The 14395-nt window shown below is 63.0% G+C and overlaps 1 protein-coding gene across 2 annotated transcripts in view; it reads left to right on the top strand.

Moving 5' to 3' along the window:
- Positions 1-7966: 7966 nt before the first annotated feature.
- The window catches only part of NACC2 (NACC family member 2), a 67885-nt gene continuing 61456 nt past the window's right edge, over positions 7967-14395 (top strand). For both annotated transcript variants that reach the window (XM_077851359.1, XM_077851357.1), the window contains exon 1: positions 7967-8117. The gene's annotated coding sequence lies outside the window, so the exon portion shown is untranslated. The remainder of the gene's footprint in view (positions 8118-14395) is intronic.

Genomic DNA, 14395 nt, shown 5'->3' with positions numbered 1-14395 from the left:
GGAAATGGGTGGGTTTAGTCTTAAAGTCCCTCTGGTTTTCCTCACAAGACTGGACCCAGATTTCAATCTGTGGGGCCCAGCTGCTCTTGGCTGCCCGGCAACAGCTGCAGCCTGTACATGCAGCCCCCAGACCCTGGTTCCTGCCTGGGGCCTGGGGTCTGAGCCACCAGGTGCCCCATTCACCCCTGAGCGCTCTGGATCCACCACGAGCAGCCTGCAGGGCCTACAGGTCTCAGGCAGGGTGGAGGCCAGGCCCCACGGCTCCCAGCACCAGGCAGCGCACCTCAGGTCATCCCTGGGGGGCCCCAGTGCAGTGCAGGTTCTGGTTCAGCAGGATGGGGGCCTCGGAGTGGGCAGAGGAGGAGGGGTGGTGGGTCGTGGCGTGGCTCCAGAACAGTTCAACCACGCGGCTGGACACTAAGAAATCAAGGAAGACCAGAGACAGACCAGTGATTTGGGGCAGCGATGACCACCAGTGACAGGAGGGCTCTCCACCTCCAACACCCCCCACCCCTGCGCACTGACCCCTGGCCGCATCTGGTATGACCCAAGTGGGACCACCCAGGTTTTCACGGGCTCCATGCAGGAGCCTTGATTCCCCCATCTTTCTGCCGGAGGGAAGGGGCATCACAGTTCTCGCATCTCCATCTTCCTGGGGTCCTCACCCCCCCTGACCTTCCCCGGAACCCAGGGATAGTCCCCCGCTGACCAGCCCCTTCCTGGACACCCTCCCCGCCCCCTGCACGGAGCCTGTCCCTGCACAACCACACGTGTCACCCGGCGGGCCACTTCCTTTCTCAGTGTCCATGCACAGCATTTGGTCTTTTCTTGTGGAAAATATACATCAGATTTATGCCTACCCTGTATTTGCGCTGCTGTGCGGCCGTCCCCAGAACGTGATCGCCTCCCAGAGAGACCCGTCCCTGCTGGACGCCATCCCCCGCGACCTCCTCCCCTGCTGCCTCCAGGTGGCAACTCCTTACGGATGCAGGGACACAGGGATAGGGCTCCACTTAGGGAAGGCCACATCTTCCCCCAAAGGGCCTGTGGGGCGTGTTGGTCCCCAATCATGGGGACAAACAACACTTTGGGACCTTATGCCCAAGGGGACCGGTTGAGTCGTGGGTAATTCTGTTTAATTCTGGAAGAACTACACCCCTCTTCCCAGAGCAGTTGCTCTGGCTGGTTTGGGGCCCAGCCCAGCTCTGCAGTCCAGGCCGTGTGGAGCCCAGTACTTTTTCATCTGTGGTGTTCTGAGGATGCCCAACACCCCCCCCCCGCCCCCTCCCCCACCCCACTCCGGGGGAGCGGCCCTGGCCTGCGCTCTCTAGCACATCCCAGGACCAAGCACTGGGCCTGGCACACGGCTGTGCCCAGGAGGACCTGGTCAGCCCGCTCTCTGGGTCGGGGGTGGGGGAGCAGGTATGCCGGCCTGTTCACCCCCCAACCGTGGGGAGGGGCCTCACCTGCCACCCTCCTAGGCTCTCTTGGCCAGTGTGTCTCCTCACCCTAGGGGCCAGATTACACCATCTGCTGGAGTGTAGGAGTGCAGACTTACCCAGGGCCACGTGGGGGGTGCTCGATGCTGTGAGAGCCAGTTGACGAGGGGGTCCAGACCTCTTTCCAGAGGACTTGAGCAGGCCACCTAAAGGATGAACCAATCAGAGTTCACATGCCAACGCAGGGAGAGGAGATATCCCAGGCAGGGGGATGGCAAATGCAAGGGCCCTGTGGCAGTAGGTGCAGCAGACTGGTGGCCCGTGTGCTACAAGCAGAGTGTGGGTGGGTGGGAGGAAGACAGAGGCCGGGGGGTGGGCAGAGGCCAACTGCTCGGTCACTGAGCACAGAGGGAGGCCCCACTGGCCCTTCTTTCCATTTTGGCTGCCCCTCCCCGTTTTCCTCCATGCTTCTCATCCTCGGACACCTCCCAAGTCCCCAGCCTGTGTGTCTGCAGGATGACCAGAGTCTCCATCAGAAACATGGAAGTTTAAAATCCTCCTCTCATACGGGGTCTTCACCATCCACAGACAGCAAGGACTGGCCTCACCTGGGGGCTGCGGCCGGAACCCCAGGGGGCTGGTGCTGGATTCACTGCAGAACACACTTGGTCTCCATTCCAGTGGGCAGAGGCCAGCTAATGTGGAGCCCGGAGGGCGATGGGTGCCTGGCAGGCAGGGCTGGGAGTCACTGGGGCCTGCACCCCACGCTGGGCTTCTGAGACCTGCCAGTGACCGTGGTGCCTTTGTGTCTAAGGCCTATGTAAGTGTCCTCAGAGGTCAGTGGAGGAATCCCCAGGGCCGGAGGGCTGCTGTCCCCTCAGGGCTGCCACCGATTCTCCAGAAGAACCACAGAAAGAATAGGACTGGCAGAGGACTGGGAGGGAACCTGACAGGCCAGGGTGGTCTGTCCCCAGGGAAGCTGGGCCGCGCCCCTTGGTGGGAGCAGCCCCCATGTCCAGGGCCTAGAGACTCCCAACCTGCTAGCGCCTTCCATGTCCTTTCTCTCCCGCAGGAACGCACACAGTGCTGCCCAGCAGCCAGGCCCTGGCTCCCCACCCAACCCCCCACCTCCAGGAGCCAGGCCAGGAACAGAAGTGAGGTGGTTTCCTGGGGAGGGGAGTGGGCGGTGTGCAAGGCTGGCCACTGCCACCCAGATCCCAGCCCGGCGTCCGGACCTGGGCTGTGGCTGGAGGGTGTCCTGGGCTTGAGGCAGATGGCCCCTGGGGGTCCCTGCTTGGGGTCCTAGTACCTGGCGAGGCTCACAGAAACCCTAGATGTGGAGAAAGATCACAGATGGGATTTTTAAAAAAGATTTCATTTATTTATTCATGAGAGACACACACACACAGAGGCAGAGACACAGGCAGAGGGAGAAGCAGGCTCCCTGCAGGGAGCCCGATGAGGGACTTGACCTGGGAACTCCAGGATCACACCCTGGGCTAAAGGCAGGCACTCAACCACTGAGCCACCAGGCATCCCACAGATGGGATATAAACTGAGAGAGGGGACACCTCATTTGCCCTCGTATTTAGGAGAGCACCATGTTGGTTCTAAAGATGGACAGGATATTCTCACAACATTTACGAGAACACCACCTCTTACCTGTTAGAGACAAGAGGTTTACCAAGGTCCCTGGGCAGTTTTCTGTAAGAGGCCGACCCTAAAAGCCCTTGGTGGCCACCGACTGTGAGCGCTCACCCTAGAGAGCTCCTCTCTTTTGCTCTCTGCCTCATCTTCACTTAATAAACGTTCACTTCACGTCACCCTTTTGTGACCGTCAGATCCATTTTTCCACCTGGTGAGATGTGAGCCCTGCACCACTGTTGCCCGGGGTGGCCATGAAGTGTGGGCAGCGCTGGCTCTGTCCCCCTGTAGAACCCAGCTCCCCTAAGGGCTCAGCAGGGCCACCCTGGGGTCAGGGGTCGGGGCACACGTCCTGGAAGGGGTAGGCCACAGGATCTGGTTGGACTGTTGGGTATTTTAAGTGGTGGCCTCGGTTTGAATCCGAAACCAGGGATGGGGTGGGCAAAAACCCAACTGCTAAAAATGGGGGCTGGATGTGTACTACAAGCCTGGGGGCTGCAACGTAACTGGCTCTGGCCCCTGCTTAGATCCACAAACGGTCCGGGGTGAGACTGGGGGGGCCCCCCGCTCAAACCCTAGCTGTGAGGGGATGGGCCGGTGTTTGGCAACCCCCCTCGCCGCCTGGCTGGCACAGAGCTGAATCCTAACAAAGGGGTCCTTTGTGGGCTGCTGGCGTGTGGCCGCAGACAGGGCAGCCAGGCCTCTCCCGGAGCTTCCCAGGGGGAGGAGGTGGAAGTGGAGCCTCCCTGGCCTGGCAGCCACCTGGTCCCTGGCTGGTCATGGGTTGGGGTCTTTCCTGACTCAGCCTTTGCTGGGAACGTGGGTGCTGCTTGCAGGAAAAGCCTCTGCAGCAGCCGGTCAGGGCTAAGGAAGAGCCCATCTGGGGCAGTGTCTGGGGGAGGGTTAGGAGGGTTAGGGGCCTGCCATCAGAAGTTGACTTTGGCCGCGTGAACACCTCTTTGGATGATAAAAGAGGCTTCCTCCAGAGAGTGCAAAGGCCCGTGGAACCAAAGGCTTCCCTGGAGCAAGGAGGGCCCACTGCCCTCCTGCACAGGCTGCTAGTACCCAGTGTGCCCCTCCTGGGGCACGGCTGCCTTGCTGGGCAGCCATCAATAGGGCTGGAGTCTGTTCCCAGGCCCGCAGACCGGCCAAGGGTCTGACCCTGGGGTCCCCTGCCTGCTGACTGGAGACTCTGGACTGAAACTCGGGCAGGTGAGCAGGGCTCCGGGCCTTTACCTGGGAGGGCAAAGCACCCGCTGCAGAAGTTCCAGATCATCTGACCTATATCGGGCATCCCACTGGGCCAGGGATGGGATGGGAAACAAAATGGAGTGCCAGTCCCTATGGGGGTGGGGGAGGGGGGCTGTGAATGTCAGAGTGGATTAGCACCAGGGTTGGGGCAGGGATAGCCAGCTGGCAATGGCCCGTCTGGTTCTTTTTTATGGGAGGGTCAGGAAGGCCCAGGCTCCGGGGATGATTGGGCAGAGACCCAAAGGAAGTGAGTCGTCCCAAAGACATGGCGAGGGGGAGTAGAAGGTATGGGTAGTGGGAGCAGCAGGTGCAAAGTCCCTAGGGCAGAAGGATGCCAGCAGTCGGAAGGCCCATGCAGAAACCAGTGTGGCTGGAGCAGAGGGTCCCCAGTCCTGGAGCTGCAACAGGGACCCAAATCAGGGTGAGTGTGGGGTGGGGACCCAGGTCTCAGCTGTTGCAAAGACTTGGGCTCAAGTTCTGTGTGGGAGGGAGAGGGGGGCACTGAGAGATCTGAGCGGAGGAGGATCTGACATGTTCAGAGGCGTCTCTGTGGGGCTGTGTGGTATAAGACATGGGCAGGGGCAACGGGGTGAGTGGAAACAGGGAGCCTAGCTTCGCGGCTGCTGCGCTAATTTGAGGAGCACAGAATGGGACCGGGAGGGTAGCAGGGAGCTAGCGAGTGTGAGAAAGGGTCAGCTTTAGGGTGGAGCTTTGGGCCTAGGGGAAGGCCTGGCCCCGGGATGGAAGAGAGGCGAGGACAACGAAGTGCCGGGCCTGAGCTTCCCAAAGGGTGAGAGGCTGTTTGCCGAAGCAGAGGAGGCAGGAGGAGCAGGTGTGGGGCTGGTGAGGGGCTCCACCTGCCCGTGGCACGGCAAGATGGCCATCCCCCACTCAAGCGGAGTGTCCAGGAGGCAGCTGGTGAGTGTGTCTGATGGGCCTTCATCCTTCTTCCAGACAAGCCTCGGCTGGAGGAGGTCAGGATCCTCCAGGACTGGGGCAGTCAAGCACGCAGACCTGACTGCCGCTTCCAGTCTGAGGTCTGTGCACCCAGAAACACCTCGCAGAGGAAGCCCAGGAAAGAACCATGGAGAAAGGGGGGGGGGGAGCGGAGGAACGGGTGTGTGGCCAGGGGAGCCCTGGGAGGAGAAAGGTGCTCCTCCAGACTCCTTCTTGCTGGATGGCCAGGTTTCCCCAGAGCACTGGGTGACCTACAGGACCAAAGGTTTGTGGCATCCCAGGGAGGACACACGGGTGGCCAGGCATGGGTTGTCTGCCTTGCTCCCCAGTACATTGGGTCCCCCTCCTGAGCCCCCACCTCAGTGGTTCATCAGTTTGCAGATTCCTCTCTTGTGACTTCCCTCTTCTCCCCAGCCTGACGCCCTCTGGACTAGCTACAGGGCCAGATGTGAGATCGGGCCTTCCTGAGCTGAGGAAACCCTCACGGGCATCTCGGGGGCACTGCAGCGCTAATCAGATTCTGCAAGAGGGGGCTGTGGCCACCCTGCCGGCCTAATCAGGCAGCAGCAGGCTGAAGCGCACAACGTCTAACTCGCAATGGGTTGCAATGGTCGGATGGACGCAGGAGGTGCCCAGGCCCATACCCGGGGTGGGTTCAAGTCCCATCTGCCCTGCCTGCTGGGAACCCTGGCTGAGTCAGCCCCAGGCTGGCTGCACTCTCTTCCTAAGCGGCATTATTCTCGTTAGGGAGATAGGAGGGCGGGGGCTAACCTCGGAGGATTGTCAGAGCTGCCCGGGACTTTGACTTGCGGCCGGCCTGGGCCTGGAAGTCAGAGCTTAGTGGGCGGCGGTGTTAGCATTTAAAACATGCAGGTGCAGCATACTGGCAGCCAGACGCACAGAAACCAAACCAGATCCTGTTAGTTCCCCTCGTGGGAACAAAGTTTCTGGTTATCTGCGGCTTTTAAAAACTTCTCGATGTTTTCCAAATGTCCTCCATTAAAGGAGAAAGACTTTCTTTGATATTTAGAAAACTGAGGGGAATAATCAGCGAACCAGTTGCCGCAGTGACACCAGTGCAGCCAGGAGGGACTTCGGGGCCTGGTGGATGGCTTCTGGTGGCCTTGCCCTGGGCTGGAAGTGCCCGGAGCCAGGTCTGTCCCTGCTCGCCCCCCTCATCTGCAGAAGCCCCGATTCCAGAGGGGAGGGGAGGTTGCACTGCTGAGATGGAGCCAGCGGGAATCCTGAAGCTGCTGGGCTGACATGGGGGCACCCACCCCTCGGCCGTCAACTGGCCCAGAGCCTCCTGCCAGTACCTGTGCTGAGAAGGCAGCATCAAGGTGCAGACGTTTACCTTAGGCTCCCTCACCTTGCTCCTCCTGAACCATGTGACCACACGGCAGACCACACAAGTGTCTCCAGTGGGTAGAGGCCCCTGGACATGGCAGACCGCCCCATGAGCTTGGAAGTGGCCATAGGCTGAACTGGTCTGGGGATGAGGGAACTGGGACCCAGTTTAGGGTCTGAGTGGGGACCTAGGGGTGTGTTCAGACAGCCTTGAGCTCATATCCATCCTCCCAGAGGGCAAGACAGGAGTGAGGTGTGGGAGGATGTTTTCTGTGCTGACCTCGAGGAGGGGTAGAGGTCACTCTGAGATCAAGGTGAAGGACCTGGCCTGAGGTTGGGGATGGGAGTGCTTGGACCAGCTTCTGACCATTGTCCTAGGGATGACCTTGGCTAGGTCTTGCAGGTCTTTAGTCCTAGCCTCTGGCCCCCACGTGGTCCATAACATTGTCTGGGAGGGTGAGTGGGCATCTTGTTTTTTCCCATGAACCCCCTCCTCCTGGTGACCCCATGCTCAAGATCACTGTTCTGGTACCATTTTCCCAGGAGGACCCTTGCGGGAGGGAGGGTGCCAGGCTGCCTCTGGCAGGGGGACCACTGCGGCCGTCCTGACCCCAGACATCAGGTTAGGGGTCCCTCAGGGAGGGACTGAGAAGGAGGCGTTTGTGGGTCCCTCCGGATGTGCACCTCTGTCCCCAAGAGCGCGGCCTCGGACAAACCTGGAGCTGCGGGGGTGGGGGGAGGGGCGGATGGTGCGGTAACGCATAACAGTAACGCACCCGTGCGCCCGGATCACTCCAGGCCTGAAAGCAGCGCGGGCCAAGTTCTCTCGGCCCGGTTCCCGGCCGGAACAGGAGGCCCCGGTGCCGGGCGTCCGGCTCGCCCCACGTTGCTCCCGCATCCCCGCCTTCCTCGTCGGCCCTCCGCCCGCAGTCCCGCTTGGCGCCGCCTCGCGGAGGCCGCTGGGTGCAAGCTCGGGCGCCGCGGGGAGGGGGCGCTCCAGGGCGCGGGGCTGCCGGGCTGCGCGGGTCGGTGCGGCGGGAGGGCGGGGAGGGTGCGGGTCCGGGTCCGGGTGCGGGTGCGGCGCAGGGCGGGACGTGGGGAGCGGGGAAGGGCGGGGCGGGGGCGCGGGGGGCGGGGGGGCGGGGCGGGGGCACCGCCTCCCGCTGCCCGGGACCACCCCCCGCCCCGCCCCGCCCCGCCCGCCGGGACGTCCGTCTCGCCCCGCGCCCCCTCCTCCCCCCGGCGCCTCCCCCCGCCCTCCCCGGCTCCCACCTGGCGGGGGGGCGGTGCGCCCCGGGGCGGCGAGTGCGCGCGCGCGGCCGGCGCGCTGTCCCTTTAAACGGCCCGCGGCGCCTCCCCGCGCCCCGCCCGCCGCGGTGCGGCCGGTGCTGGGCGAGGCCGGAGAAAGTCCATGTGAGCCGAGCGCGGGGACGCGACACTTCCTGCCGCCGCAGGCCGGACCGGGCCGGGCGCCCGCAGGTACGCCCAACTTGGCGCCGCGGGCCGGGTCGCCGCCGCCGCACTTCCCTCAAACTCCGCGCGCGCCGGCCGCCTCCCTGCCGCAGTGCCCGCCGGCCGCCCGCAGCCCAAGTTCGCGCGCCCGCCCGGGAGGCGGCGGGGAGGCGGCGGGCCCGGCCTGGGGAGGTGCCGCCCCGCCCGCGTCCCGAGCGGGGTCCGAGCGGGGTCCGAGCGGGGCCCCGGCCCCCCTCCCCTCCCCTCCCCTCCCCCTCCCCTCCCCCTCCCCCTCCCCCCTCCTCCCTGCTCCCGGCGGGCGCCGGCCCCGCTCGCACTCCCGGCCTCCGCCCCAGAGCGCCGACCCCGGGCGGGGGGGGAGGCCGGGCCGGGGTCCGAGGCCGGCCGCGCCGCTGCGCATCCGCCGGGCCGGCCGGCGCCTCTCGCGCCTGCTCCCGGGGGCCCCGGTCCCTCCCTCGTCGGACCCCCCGGCCCGGGGAGAAGCTGGTGCGGTGCTGGGGGGGGGGGCTCGCACCTGTCATCCGCTGCCCTGACCCTGCGGAGCCGAGGTCTTGTGGCCCAAGCCCCTTAGCCGGGGAGCTCAGGGGTGACCTCTGAGCCCGCTGCCCACGCCCGTGACCCAGGCTCTTCCGAACTTGGCCCGCGTTGGGGTGTGTGTGTGTGTGTAGAGGGGGCTGTCATGAGGTCAGAGGTCACCCCGGGTCCCCTCTTCCCGGCTTCTCAGAAGTTTCTTCTTGGGGCTGGTGGCTGCCAACTCTCTCCTGACGCCCTTTCATTAAACCTGTGGATCTGCTGGTGGTAGGGCCCCGGGAGCTGGCCTTACAGGTCATTCCCACTGCCCCCTCCTCCCCCTTCTCCCCCTCCTCCTCCTCCTGGGGGCCTCCAGATTCGGGATGTTGTGGCTGTTTAGGCAGTTGGGCCCCTCCTTCCTAGTGGAAATTCCTGGGACTCCCTAAGGACCCAGCCGCGTGTCCCCTGGCTGCCTGTTCTAGTGGTGGGGGCTGGGCGGACGGTGGGCCCTGAAGGCTGGAGGTGGCTGTCCTTCTGCAGCCCCCCTCCCTTCTGCCAGCGGTGTGCCCACCACCTGGTAAAGCTGCTCTCTCTGAGCCGTCTGCAAGCACTCTTCTGTGCTGGACACTCTGCGGGCCAGGCCCAGGCCCCTGGCCCTCCTGCTTCCTGTGCCCACCCACCTGCCCACTGGCCCACCCTCCCCACTGGTCTGGTGTGGTGTGTGTCTCTCCAGGTCTGCCCTCTCCACCCCTCCTCCCTCCTCCGCCTTCTCCTCCCTCCCTCTCCACTGTGCCCAGGGCCTGGTGGCAGGGGTTTCCCAGCACTCACTCACTGGCAAGGACACTAGGTGAGGTAGCCTCTGGTACTGACTTCCTCTCGCAGGTGAGGAAACAGCTGGGCACAAAGGAGCCAGGGGAAGGGTCAGGCGGCAGGTACTGCCTCCCACCTTCCAGAGAGCCACCTGTTCCTCCTCCCTGCGGCCCCCTGTGGTGACTGTCCCTCCCAGGAGGCCCTTTGGCATTTCACTGGGGTCATTCCATTGTTGGGTGGCTCCTTGGCTGGAGCCTGAGCAAAGGAAATGGAAGGAAAAGGCCCACAGTGCTTGGCCCCTGCTCCTCAGTGAGCCTGCTGAAGGGAGCACAGAAGCACAAGGTATCACTTGTCACCTCTCCGTGGCTGGAGATCTGCTGTCAGTGGGCACATCGGGGCAGAGGCGGTGCTGACTCGCAGCCGGCTCTGCCCATGGCTCCTGCAGCCATTTAGAGCCTGCTCCCAAGGATGGTTGGCGGGCGGGCGCCCCTGCTGTAACCGACCCTGAAGCATCAGGCGTCAGGCCACCCCAAGGCTGCACAAGGGTGTCTCCAGGTTCTTTCCCTGTTTCCCACTCAAACACGAGCATGCTTGTTCGCAGAAGGGGGTGACAGCAAGTGCTGAGCTGGCCTGTGCAACTGGGCTCCTCTGTGCCTTTGCTTCAGGGACCTGCCTGCCTTGCACCCTGGGCTAAGGTGGGCCCAGTCCTTCCCCCACTCCCCCACTGTGGGACAGGAGATGAAAGCGTGGCGTGGACCCTTTCCAGAACGTTCCCAAGGCTCCACCCCACACCCCTGCCTCTCAGGCCCGTGCTCCCTGGAATGCAGGCCTCCAGTGGTCACAGTCCCCAGCACTGGCCACCAACAAGGGCAGAAGCCTCAGGCCCCTGGGTCTTCATTCCCTCCATGGCCCACCCCCAGCATGTGCCCCTTCCACATGGGGCTCCCCTGCCTGGGCTCCCCTGGGTTCTGTTGTCCCTGGGCTGGGGTGAGGGGCAGCAGGGGGTGGATGCTGTAGGGGGTGGGAGTGTCCTCTGGGCTGGGGCGGCTGGTGAACTTCTGCTGGACTCCACCACAGGGGGCCGCAGGGAGGAGGGACAGGTGGCTCTCTGGAAGGAGGGGGGTGGTGCCCGTTGCCTGACCCTTCCCCCGGCTCCCTCGTGCCCAGCTGCTTCCTCACCTGCGAGATGAAGCCAGTACCAGAGGCTTTCCTGGTGTCCTTGCCAGGCTTAAGTGACAGCGAGGGAGTGCTGGGAAGCCCCTACCGCCAGCCCCTGGGCACAATGGAGAGATGGTGGGTGGAGAGGGCAGACCCAGGCAGAGACCCACACTAGTCCATATCATGGCCTCTCACCCTAGAACACTCAGCTCGTTTTCCCCTGAGAACCGGGGCCTCCTTCCACAGACCCCAGTGCAGTGGGCATACTTGGGAAGTTGGACCCTAGCTCGGTTCTTGGGACAAGACAAGTTGTCTTTCAAGTCAGGGTGGTTAGTGTGAGCTCCTTGCCTCATCCCTGAGGCTGGTCCTCTGAAGGGGAGCACGGTCCTGTGCGGGGAGGGGGGGGGCAGGTGTTGGGGATCCCAGGGCAAGAACAGGTGCTGCCGGCCCCTGGCTGGATCCTGAGCTCCAGCTCTGGTGAGCTGCTCCAGCTCTGGGCAGCCCGCGTTGGGAGCTAGGGAAATCTGGCTGGGGCTGAGGTCGGCCTGGGGCTGGGGAGTGGCGTCAGGGCCTGTACAGGGCCTGCCTGCGGGGTCTGCCGACCACTTTGTCCTGGGCCCTCTGGGAACCCCCCCCCCCCCCCCGCCAGCCCTGTGCTGCATTCCTATCTGGGTAGTGCCCCCTCGGTCGCCCCCCCCCCCCAGATGAGCAGTCTAGCCCTTGGATTCCTCTGGGGTGACCCAGCTTGGGTCTACAGCCTGTTGTCTGTTCGTGTCTATACCTTAAGTCAGGGATGTGTGGGCCCCACCCTGGGGACACAGCTACTGCTGGGTGCCTGAAAGGTTCCGTGCTCCCCCCCCCACACTCAGACCTGGGCTCCCTGGGGTGCAGGCTGGGGAGAGCATTCTGCCTCTCCACCCAGGGCAGAGCAGGGCTCCCAGGGGGCTCTGCTGCTCTTTCAGTGAACGCTCGCTCTCACCAGGCCTGGCTCTCGGGCTCTTTGTAAACTCTGGTGCTGTGCTGGCCAGGGCTCCCTCCTGGTGTCACCTGCAGCTGCTGTGTGCCGGGTGTTTGGCTTCCTCCGTGGTGGCCTTTGGCCTTTGTGCTTTCAAGTTCAGATTTTGGAAGTGGGGCCCTGTGGGTGAGGGTCTGGCGGACTGTGGGTGGGGTGGACACAGGGGTCTGGAAGTGGTGGTCATTGATGTTGGGGACATAAACTTGGAAGTGGGGCTCCCTGGTGGCCACCTTGGTGGTTAGCATCTTCAGAGTGGGGCACTGCCCTTGACAAGGGCGGCAGGAGCACGTCTGAGTGGGGGAAAGAATGGGGGGCGATGTGACCAGGACCCTGGGCTCTCTGGGCCCCTCCTTGCCGTCCTGTGTGCCCGCTGGCCCTGGGTCTGGGCGACTAGGCCAGGCAGCGGCAGGAGCTGCGGGGTCTCTACCAGGTCACATCCTGCCTGGGGCTCCGTGACCTTGGATGCTGAATGCACACTCTCTGAGCCCCGCCCTGGCCTGTGGGAAGCAGTGGCTTCCCCATTGACTTGCAGGCTGCAGGTGAGGCCGGCCCAGCCCCAGGCCCTCCCAGAGGCCCCCTCCCCGCTGGAGCCTGGGAGGAGCACATGTCCCTTTAAGGGGAGGCTGCTTGTCCCTGTGGCTCCGATGAGGACTGTACCGCAGGCATACTTTTCTCCGAGGAGGCAGGCGAGGAGGCAGGCGTTGTTCTCAGTCCCGGCGGGAGGAGAGGCTGGCTCCGGGTCTCTGAAGGAATCTTCCCCCTCCCCCTCGGCCCTGGGCCCTGGCATCCAGGAGGGCACATGGCCATGGATGGGCCCCGCCCAGCGCCTGCCTGTGTGCCTGGGAAGCCGGCAGGTCGGGGGCGGGGACCGCAGGGGCCTGAAAGTGCCCATATATAGTCACTGGGTTTGAGCAAAGAGCTGCGGAGCTGTGTCCCAGGCCCCGGGCTGGCCGGCCCCCAGGCCCAGCCACCAGCTCCCCAAGGGAGGCCTTGCCTCCCGGGTCGGGGTGTTGCTGAGAGAGGTGGATTTGGGGCAAACCATTAGATAGAGCAGCCTGAGACAGGCTTGGCACTCTGTGACTGTTTGTTGATTGAAAATAAAAATCTCCCAAGCCCTGATGGTCAGGACCAGATGTATTTCTGGAAACACTGCTTTTGAGAGTTGGAGCCAGGAAGACGTGGCTGCCCGGTTGCCGAGAGCTGCCTGGGGGTCCTTGGCTGTGGGTGGGATGCTTGTTTGTCCGCAATCCCAGCCTCTGCCCTGCAAAATGCCTGCGTTACGCTGATGCCCCAGATGTCCCTCCCCACTCCGCAGTACCAGGGGCCTTCCACGGATGGCTGGTGCCCTCTGGATGGCGCGATCCCCTCTCCGGCTCCCGGACGGACGCTGCTGGGAGTCTGGAGGACGGGTGCCCTGGTGCCTGAGGGTCAGGAGCGGGAGGACATGGTCCTGGGTCTCTCCGGCACGTGGGCCCTCACGGGGCTCCCCGCCCCAGCCCTCAGCTCCTGGCCCTGCCCTGCCGTCCCCCATCTTTGCCCCCATCCCTGTCTCTGTGCCAGGATTGGAGAGAAGTAACCGCCTCTGCCGCATTCCTGACTTTTGTGCTGTTAAAAAATCACAATGTTAACATAGTTTAGTTCATTTAATTTAGTTTCCATTGCACTGCTGAGCGCCTTTGTTAAATCGTGTATACTGATACTTTTTGTTGTGTCAGCAGTTTTTTCTTCCCTTTTTTTGGATATAAAGCCATTAGAGAGGCAAGATTAAAAAGATACATTACAATTAAAATGTTAATGAAATCTGCATCATACAACTTTTGAAGCCCTTTAGGCATTAATCTTGCCTGTGTCATGTCCATTAACTTCCACTATTCTTGTTCCACACTGACCCCTGCTGAGAGATTTGTGCTATAATTGGATTTTTTTTTTTTACTAAAAAAAAAAAAAAAAAGCTTTTAAGAAAATAAAGGTTGAGTGGTGGCCCTGGCTCACAAGTGGAAGGAGAGGGGAGTGGAGGAGTACGCAGGCTACCCCACGGGGTGCCCCCTCTGAGCAGGGCGGAGACCCCTGCCCCTTTGGCTCTTGGCACCCCTGCACCTGCCCCAGGGCCCTGGGCCTCTTCACCACCCACCTCCCCCAGGCCCGGGCTTGCTAGGGTAGGAAGGCCTCCCCAGGCCGATGGAGGAGGCGCCGCTGGGGTGTGGGGTGTGGATGCGTGAGAGTCAAGGCTGAGCTTATCTCCCTGGGGAGAGGGTGCAGAACCCAGATGCTGGGTGACGGGCGACAGGGGCGCTACCGGCTAGGCCCGCGGTGGTACAGGGAAGGGCTGCTGGTGTCAAAGCCTGGAGTATTGAGTTTTTAGGATCATGCGTCCTACGTGGGTGCCTTGGATGTCTGGCCTCCTGGGCACTTGGGTCTCTAGTGTGAGGCTGGGGCTGGGAACCATGGGAAGGGGGAACCCCTGGCAGGAATGGGTGGTAGGTGCATCTGTGAAGTTCTGCCTGTGATTCGCCCTGTGTAGGGGTGGGGCCCCAGCGAGGAAGGGTCCCCTGGCCTGGCTGAGGCTGGGGCAACGTGCAGCCTGTGGTTTCTGGGTGAGGCTGGCAGGCGGGCTCTCCTGGGCCCGGGTGCTCCAGTCACAGCCAACGCTGGGAAGCTGGTCAGGTGGTTGGCAGTGGGGCTGCTACAGACAGATTTCATGTCTGTGTGTTTTTGCAACACCTTTCTATAAAGGGAAACATAATTTAAAATATGATTACTTAGTGTTGTAACAGCCGCCTCAGCGCTCCAC

This window comes from Canis aureus, chromosome 16 (genome assembly GCF_053574225.1).
Source record: "Canis aureus isolate CA01 chromosome 16, VMU_Caureus_v.1.0, whole genome shotgun sequence".
Lineage (NCBI taxonomy): Eukaryota > Metazoa > Chordata > Mammalia > Carnivora > Canidae > Canis > Canis aureus.
The sequence above is the reverse complement of the archived record's forward strand: the minus strand, read 5'-3'. Positions and strand labels throughout refer to the sequence as shown.